General features: G+C 41.8%; 1 non-coding gene across 1 annotated transcript; it reads left to right on the top strand.

Moving 5' to 3' along the window:
• The first annotated feature begins 8,969 nt into the window (after positions 1-8,969).
• Positions 8,970-9,075, top strand: LOC141635682 (small nucleolar RNA R71). The gene has a single exon (XR_012540352.1). It is a non-coding gene; the product is annotated as a small nucleolar RNA R71 (small nucleolar RNA).
• The last annotated feature ends 497 nt before the right edge of the window (positions 9,076-9,572 follow it).

The raw sequence follows: 9,572 nt of genomic DNA, 5'->3' as shown, positions 1-9,572 counted from the left end.
ATATGCGTTTGTCTTAGGTTAGAATCATTTGTATCGATTTGTATAAAAATGTGCACAAATGTGGTCAAGGTTGGGAAGTCTATACCCCCAAGGATGAGTCAAGTCCTAATTGTGCCTTCCCCCTCCCCGTGGCTTGCACCCGTGTCCATAGGTTAGTTTTGGAAAATTTGGGACCTGACTAACGAGTTTAGGCCACCCTGTGAGACCATTGACCGTAGGCTAGACCTAGGTCCCGACCTAGCCACTCATATGTGAGGATTAGAGCCTTTTGGGGTCGGTACATTCATACCCGACCCCCGTTTAGGATTGTGAGTAGCTCTCCTCGCGGGATGTGTTATGTCTAGATGCATAAGTGTGTCGTTCCGTCCTTAGACCATGATTTGCATTTCATTTTTGTGCACAAGTTATGAAATAAAATCTGTTTTCACATGTATATGAACCTCACATAGCCAAATAGCCTTGTTTTGTCCCTTCAATTATCTCCCTTTTTGAGTCACTCCCTTTGAGCTTTAGCCTTTTCATTTGGCAAACCCCCTAAATTAACTACATTCCATATACACCTTTCCTTGATCAAGAATTGGTTGGTTTTGTAGTAGTGTTTTAGGAGGTGATTTGGGTCATAATGGTGGATAGTGTACATATCCCCTTGGGTCGAAATTTGGCATCTATTTGGCATTGTATATAATTAAGAGGTTTTGATGTTGAAATGAAAAACAAAATAGAAAAGTGAAAAGGTTTTGAAAAATCCAAAAAAGAGCTAGCTGTGATTGTATATATGTGTATTAGGAAAAGAAAAAGGCAAGCAACACCCCTCCTCATCATTTAAAGGGGTAGAAAAAGCCGTTACTAAAATAAAGGGGCGATTTGATGTTTTTCCAAAGTGAGTCGGATTTACACAATTTTTGCATGATTTTGGGAAATCGAACTCTTATTAGGGTGTAGACGTTGCTCATTTGTTGAAATAAGAGTATTTTCAAGTTTTTCCAATTTGAGTTGGGTTTATGCAATTTTTGCATAGTGTTGGTAATCAATTCAATGTTAGGGCAAAGATGTGTCTCATATGTTGTAATAAGAAGTGGGATGTGATGTGTTGACCATTCTTGATTTAAACTCCACATGCCCAAACGGTGCGTGCATCAATCCCGTTTTGTCCTACTCCCTAGCCCCGTTACAACCCTTATTTCATGATTTGTGCATTGTTACATTTTTGCATTTTATTTCGACATGGGATGGTCTTACACATTATATTGCGGACACCTTCTCAGGAGTCGCAGTAGGAGAGTGTTTTGGTTACTTTTTGTACAAAAAAAACACCCGGAATTCAAATGAGAGACGAGTGAAAACCATGAGGATGTCGTTGACTTGGGTCCCCTTAGTCATGGGTCTTTTGGTTGAATCTTGTGTAGGTTTTGTAATTCTTGGAGGTCTAGTCCCTCTTTTCCCTTTCCCGCTCTAGAGTCCGTTTCTTGAGCTTTATTGGACACTTTAGTGTTGCCTGGGCCATGCCTAGGGGGTTGGCACCCCCATTGAGACTCTGAGATGGTATTTCCCGACCGAGACCATGTTTTTCAGCTGAAAGCTCGGCCAGTTAGATGAGGAAAGTGGACCATTTTTGTTAGGTGCATTCTATTACTTGCTTTTGTGCTCATATGTTGGGTGCATCGTATTTTTATTGCAAGACCTTACTTGCCTCATGAGTCGTGCTTTACCTCATAAGCACAACTACGTGAGTTGAAAGGGCGTAGAGTGCGCTAATACTCGATCAGATTATGTAGTAGAATAATTGAGTGATGCTTATATTGTGCATGCACTCATGATACTTACCATAGTAGTGTCTTGCAAATTGATTTTGGACTTACTTGAGGACAAGTAATGTTCAAGTGTGGGGAGGTCTGATATATGATTTATTTGCACCAAATTTCCCTTCTTTTTTCATGTATTCTGACTCCTATCGAGTCGATTTTGTGCGCCTTACCTTGCATTTTGTGCCCGATACCCGCGTCTATGATTTTGTGCTACTCTTGCAGGATTTGAGGCGGTTATAGTGAAAGCGGGGAAAGTGAACCAGTGTTCTTTGCCGGTAGGCCGGCAGCCGGTCCACCCGCAGAGAACAAAACCTGGTGAGAAGAAAGGAGAAATGTTGAAGAAGAGTTCTCTGCCGGCAGGCCGACAGCCGGCCCACCGGCAGGGAACCCCCTTCCATGCCTTAGATAAATTAGGAGAGATTTGAAGAAAGAAAAGGAACAAGTTCTCGTTGCCGGTTGGCACACCGGCAGCCGGTCCGCCGGCACACGCATCATCAAGGTGAAGAATTGAAGTTGAAACTCAGCAAGAGGTGTTCTCCGCCGGTTCACCGGCAGGGAACACACCCAAGCCAATTCCAACACATTTTGAAGAAGATCTCGCTGCCGGCAGGCAGCCGGTTGACCGGCACAGAGATCAAAACCCGCGAGATGGGCTTTATTTCCTCCTTATGTTTAATCCAATGGGATAGTATAAATACCCCTTCCCTAATCAATTGTAAACACATACCCTAGAACTGAAATAATTTCCTTAATCTTTGCAAACCCTTAATCAAAACTTTAATCTTTCCTTAATTAATCATTAATTACTTCCTATATTAGCTTAGAATTAGTATTGTTCAATTGTTTACATTTAGTATTGGGTTGTTAATTGGAGATTGCTGAAGATTATTCTTCTATTTAATCAAAGGTTGCAACTTTATCTTCATCTTTGGTATAATTTCTTCTCTATTGTTGTTCATCTTTCATTTGTTTACATATTAAATTGTTTAGTTAATAGAATTTGCAAACATGTTCCCCTTTGCTTGTTTTATGCTAAATTCTTCACCTTTTGTTTATGTCATCATGAGCATGTGTGAGTAGTGCTTTACTAGGATGTAGGGGAATCCCTTGTAGTATTAAGGAGAGGATTTTGGCGTGGATTAATGGTAATTCTTGGGTTGTTTACATCACTAATTGTTTTGCACATAAGGTGTTTGTAGAATTGTCCAAATGAGTAAGCTAAGTAATTCTTCTAACAATCTATCTACTATTTGAGTGAGTAACTTGAGTAGTAACTAGGATTTGATAACAAGTTTTGATTTAGATTAATTGAATGAGTAAGTTGGTTAATCTTGTCTCAGGTGTAGAATTTACATCGAGAGATTAGAATCTACATGTTGTAACAACCTAGGTAACTATTAGTCCATGCTTATTTCCCTTCTCCATGCTACTTGGGTGAACCCGACCGTCCTAGTCTTTCTTAATCATCGTTTTAAACCATCTTAGTCGTTGTCTAATTCTTACTTGCTTCAGTTTATATTTTAATCATTAGTTTAGAACTCAAACCATCTCCTTTTTAGACCGAACTAAACTAGCTTATAAACAAGCAATCCTAGTGCACAATTTCCGTCCTTTGGGTTTGACCCTTTTGCATATTACAATAAGCAATCGTTCACTTGCGAGAGGAATATAAGTAAAACTCGTATCAAGTTTTTGATCCAATATTGCCGTCCTCAACCAACCCCGCTCCACTCCGACTTGGTGTCATTCATGAATGATATGAGGTTGTGCTTACAAATGGCTGCTAGTGAGAGGCGGGGCATAGAACAACGCTGGGATAGGATCTACTTTGACCAAGCAACGGGGGCAATTCCCCATTTATGCTGACTATCGGAGGAGGCAATACAAACACCTCTCCGGCCTCTACGCCTCTTACTACCTTGAGCCGGATGGTGGATATCCGAAAGACGGGAGCTTTGCCTATGCCGATATGAACATTCAGCCGGATTACTTTAGCGCCCCGATTTTCCCCACCCCGGCCTCTACTCAAGGGGAGGGGCATGATACTCAATGGTTTGGAGGAGCTCCTTCCATTTTTGTGAATCTGGGTTTGCTAGTGGCTCCGGAGGGAACCGAGAGTTGTTCATCGACACCACCATGGGACCGGGTGACACCACCATGGGCATGAACACGCATGACTTCATCCGGGAACCCAAGTTCGGAGCGGGAAATGATGATGATGATGAGTGACAGGGCAGTCGTATACCTATAAAAAATAATCAACTAAACTAACTATATAGCTAGGGAAGTCCGGTCGATCTCCAAAAGGAGGCAAGATCTCTGTAAAAGGTCCGTCTATTCGGTCACAATATAGGGTTGTAAATTTGGTTTTCTAAACTAAAAAGGCTTAAGGGAAAGAGAAATAAATAAGAGTAGTAAGGGCAGGAAACAAGAATAAGAATATCAATAAAGAGAGAACATGTCGGGATTTCGGTTCACTACGGTAGCCTAATGACTCAACTGCAAATAGTCTAGATAACTCATTGTGAGACGGATGTTGAAAGGTCCTTCCGGTCCACTTTCTATCCTAGATTTCCACTAACTTAACTTCCGTCCTCGTCAGGGTAGTCTACTGTTCATAGCAGGTCTATTTAGTCCAATCTTCCGATCCAGGATTAAATTTAACCAGATTAAAGGGTAACTTAGAAGTGTGCACTCAACTAAGTCGGTAAATACAATTAAATTGCCATGGGTACAAGATCTCAAAAATAAGTCATCTAACCTATTTGCTACATCGTCACAATTCTACCATAGATCCCCTAGTCCCAACATGAACTAAATTAGCTACTCATACTATCAATATTGTCAATATCGAATATAATGAAATAACCAATAACAAACATATTGTAATAATAATAAAATCGCATAAATGAAACTAGGGCAGAAATTAATGACAAGAGAATAAGAGAATTAAAGCAAATAAATGAAAGATTAAGATTAATGGGGATAAAGAGATTACAATAGCAAGAATTGTGGCGTAAAGAACGACAAGATCCAATTAATATAACCCAAAAAGCAAAGTTACAGTGAAAGTTTTTGGGAAAAGAGACAGCAGCGTAATTAAGAGTGTTTAGTTGTGAAAGATAGATAAGAAGATGATAAATGACCTAATTAACTCACAGTCTGCTAAAGCAAAAAAATTTAGTGCGATGAATACCGTTAACAAAATTACCTGGGGGTAGTCGGGGTGCGAATCGAGGGAGTCGTCCCCTCGGATGGTAACACGGCCAGCAGCAGATGTAGCTCGTGCACGACCCCGACCTCTAGAACCTGAAGTAGAAGCCCGTCCTCCGACGGGACGAGGAACTAGAGCCGCCCGGTAAGCAGCTTTGACTACGGGTGACCACGCAGCAGGGGTGGTCACCGTACCTGAAGTACTGGCTGTAGCTGTAACAAAAGAAGCAGCAGAGACTGCCACAGAGGAAGAAGAGCTAGCAGCAGTGGCTGTGACGGAGGTAAAGGCTGAAACAGAACTAGCAGCAGCAAAAACAGTACCAATAACAGTAACAAGGAATACACGAGCAGCAGCTGCGATACTAACGGAAGTGGAGACGGTGGTGACAGCAGGGACCACCGTCTCAGACAAGGAAAAACTAACAGACGAACTGGAAGAAGGCATCGAGCTAGTGTCCATCCTAATCAAGCAAGGTAGGGGAAACGATAATTAATTGACAAGTAAACAGCTACAAATTTCCCCAAACAGTCGAAATTGTCGACTGAACAAGCCCTAATTCCCAATTTTAACCTCAAATTTTCGAATTAAGCAGATAATCAGTGATGGGGTAGAGGGTAATCAGACATCAAATGAAGCATTAACAGCAGAAAAAACCCAATTTCAGTCGAAAATATCGACTGTCATGAACCCTAATCAAAACTTTTCTCAAAAAATTCGAGACAAACATGTAAACAACAGTGAGGTAAGGGCAGTAATCATCAAGTGCAACAATTTAGACAGCAAATCTCAAAAACAGTCGAAAATTTCGACCAAATTCGTCTACCCGAAACCATAATTCAAAAATTACATCATAAAAGGCAAAATTAATGCAATTAAAATACAACGAAGTAAAGGAATTACTTACTTGATAAGAGAAACCTACAAAGAAGCAATTAATCGACAAACAACAAAGCAAATTGGGCAATTTTCGAGCAAGAAACCGCAAACCCTAACTCCTCAAATTGACCGCAAAAATCAACAATAATCAGAGGGAAAATAAGGGGGAATTGACAATTAATTAGCAATGAATAAATTGTAGGTGTTTGATTTGGTAATGGGCAAAGGATTATGGAGGATTTGGGGGGTTCTAATATGATGAAGACGAAAAAATAAAGAAGAAATGAAATAAGGGATGAAAATAGGGAGTTTAAGGGACACTTCCTGCGTGCTATAAACAGTTTCACTCGATCGAGTGATTTTAAATTACTCGATCGAGGAATTCCAGCTCCAATTCACTCGATCGAGTAGAAATCTACTCGATCGAGAACTCCCTTATTTTGCCAACTCGACCGAACAGCTGCAAAACCCTCGATCGAATCCTTTTTATGCAATATCTTCTCGATCGAGTACAAAAAGTACTCGATCGAGTGCTTTTCCTCGCGTATGTCTTCAAGATGCGTTAAAACTTCTCCAAACCTGCATAAAAACAGTCACAAAAATATCCCAATATACCAAATACAAAAAGTAACAGTCTATAGTCTTTCTAACTACGCTAAAAATGTCTAAATTCTAATTGTCCTAATAAACGCAATAAAACAAATTCAAAGGAAATTAAAAATTAGTTTTTACAATTTGTTACACGGGGCATTCCCCGCTCACTTCTTAAAACAAATCAGTAGCCCCCCGGAGGGCTTCTGACTAGAGGACGTCACTTCAGCAACAATAACCGTCCTCTTCATTCTCCAGGAGGTTGTACTTGAATCAGTAGGAGGAGAATAGTTGACGTCTACATACGCACGAACTTTTCTCGTCCTTATTCCTTTCTCACCAGCTTTGACATTATCATCCCACTTTGACTGATTTTAATTGCACAATGACCGTTGACAACTCCTGCCTTATTTTCATCTGTACCTGCAGCAAGGAAAACAGACGAATTATCCTCCTTTTTGCTCTCAATCTGAGGCGGAGGGGTCACAATGGCAGCATAGAATTCCAAATTTTCGTCTGGAGTGTCAATATGAGGGTCAGTGGAGGAAAGGGCATTGCAAGGCTGAGCTTGCATGGGAGCCCTTTGGGACTTAGACTGATGGAAAATCAATTCCTCGTCCCCAACCTGGAAAGTCAATGTCATGCCCCCGACGTCTATCACTGCACGAGCAGTGAATAAAAATGGTCTCCCTAAAATAATAGGGGTGTGTATCATCGGGGATGTCAAGCACAACAAAATCAACGGGAATAAAGAATCTCTCGATCTTAACAGGTATATCCTCAATGACACCTAACGGCCTTGTTATACTACAGTCGGCCATCTGTACAGTCATGTTCGTGCAATTAAATTTAGTCAAACCAAGTCTCTTGGCAAGAGACTGGGGTAAGACACTCACGCTAGCGCCAAGATCGCATAACGCGTTATCAATCAAGTGGGTACCTATATGACACGGAATCGAGAAACTACCCGCATATGACTGTTTAGGAGGTAACTTGTTTTGAACTAGGGCAGTCCCTAATTCGGTCAAAGCTACAGTCTCATGATCATTAATGTGCCTCTTAGGTGATAAAATTTCTTTCATAAATTTAAGGTAAGAGGGTACCTGTGTCAGCAATTCGATGAATGGAACAGTGACTTGCAAGCTTTTCAGGAGCTCGGAAATTTGCTGAACTATTGATTGGCCTTCGTGTTCCGTAATCGCCTCGGAAAGGGCACGGTAATAGATATCTCGAGCCCTTTGTTTCTTTCTTCCAACGTGTCGGCTGGATCAAGCTCTTTGTCACTCGATCGAGACTTCTTACCTCTCGATCGAGGTCTTTCAGGAGAGATTTCACTCGATCGAGCACTAGCAGGCTCTCGATCGAGGTCTTCATTATCAGCAACAGTCGATCGAGCAAAAAGGCCACTCGATCGAACTCTTTCTTCAGCAATATCACTCGATCGAGTGGTTTGGACTTCTCGATCGAGCTGGTCATTTTATTGTTCACTCGATTGAGCAAGATTTTTACTCCATCGAGTCCTTTCTTCATATGTTTTCCTCGATCGACCCCCTGAAACTAGTCGATCGAGCATTTTCTTCGTTGTCAGCTCGTTTTCATCAACAGTAACCCATTCATCAGCAGTAATACTCTTCCTTGGGCCTGAATTCAATAGCTTGGGTCCCTCATATGAACGACCGCTTCTCAGATTTATTAAATTCACCGTCTTATGTGGATTCTTATCGGCTTGTGACGGCAAATGACCCTGCTTCTTCGTGGACTGGTTCGCGGCTAACTGGGCAACTTGGGTTTCAAGTGACTTAATAGATGCATCTTTTTCTTGGTCACTTAGCTGCCACTACTTTGTCAAAGACTGCAACATCGTCTTCAACTCAGATAGCTCACTTACCCCGCCTGAAGATGATGTACCTTGATTGGGAGGAGGAAAGGAACGAGGCTTTTGAAAGCCTTGTTGAGCCTTATGAGGAGGGACATATGGCTGCTGCTGCTGCGGTGGAGGAGTAGGATTGAGCACATTTTGACTTGTCCACCTCAAATTAGGATGGATAGCCCCTTAGTTGTTATAATAAGAACCTCCTCCTTGCCTATATTGTTGAAAAGCAAGGACTTGTTCTTTGTCCGTAAGACAGTCAATAGCAGTATGACAGTCATTACTCCCACACCTCTCATATGTGACGGTGTCCTGTCTAGTCAACAGATGAACCGTCCGTTGAACTGCAGCAGGTTGCAGTTCTAATCTATCAAATCGGGCATTCATGGCTTCCAACTGAGCCACAACTGCCTTGTCAACCGCGTGAACTGTTCGAATACCATCTCGTAGGTTCCCATATTCAGCACAATGGGTCACCATCTCCTCAATAATGGCCCATCCCTTATCATCATCAGTATTCTTTTAAAATCTTCCGTTGGATGAGGCGTCAAGTATAGCTCTGTGGTCATTGTACAACCCATTGTAGAACTGATTGGACAGAAACCACGGATCAAAACCATGGTGAGGAAGAGACCTCACCAACCTCTTGAACCGACACCAAGCTTCATAGAAAGTCTCATCAAGTGCCTGTTTGAAACTAGTAATCTTTGCCCTCAGCTGATTAGTGCGCTGCGGGGGGAAATACCTTTTATAGAAAGCAAGCACGAGAGTCTCCCAATTCGTGATACCCGCGGCCGTACGGTCCAAGTCAGTCAGTCACTCCCTTGTTGAGTCAGTCAAAGAAAAAGAAAACAACACCTCCTTAATCTTGTCTTGAGTTACCCCCTTTGTGGCGGGGATAGTAGAACAGTAGTCCGTAAAGACCTCCATATGCTTCCTCGGGTCTTCACCTGCCATACCTCTATAGAGATTTCTCTCCACCAGATTGATATAAGACGGATGGATGTCAAAAGTATTACCATCCACAGTCTGGAGGTTGAAACCCTTGGGAATAGAAGATGCTTTAGGCTCCGAATGACTTGCAATATTCGTCATCTTTACTGGTTGGTTTACAGAACTGAGATTGTCTTCTCCTAAAGATTGGTCTTCTGTAAATAGGAAATGCTGAAGATCAGGTTCGAAAGTACTCAAGTCTTCCTTTCGTGATTCTCTTTGC

Source organism: Silene latifolia, chromosome Y (genome assembly GCF_048544455.1).
Source record: "Silene latifolia isolate original U9 population chromosome Y, ASM4854445v1, whole genome shotgun sequence".
Taxonomy (NCBI): domain Eukaryota; kingdom Viridiplantae; phylum Streptophyta; class Magnoliopsida; order Caryophyllales; family Caryophyllaceae; genus Silene; species Silene latifolia.
Note: the sequence above shows the minus strand (reverse complement) of the source record. Positions and strands in the feature narration are given on the sequence as shown.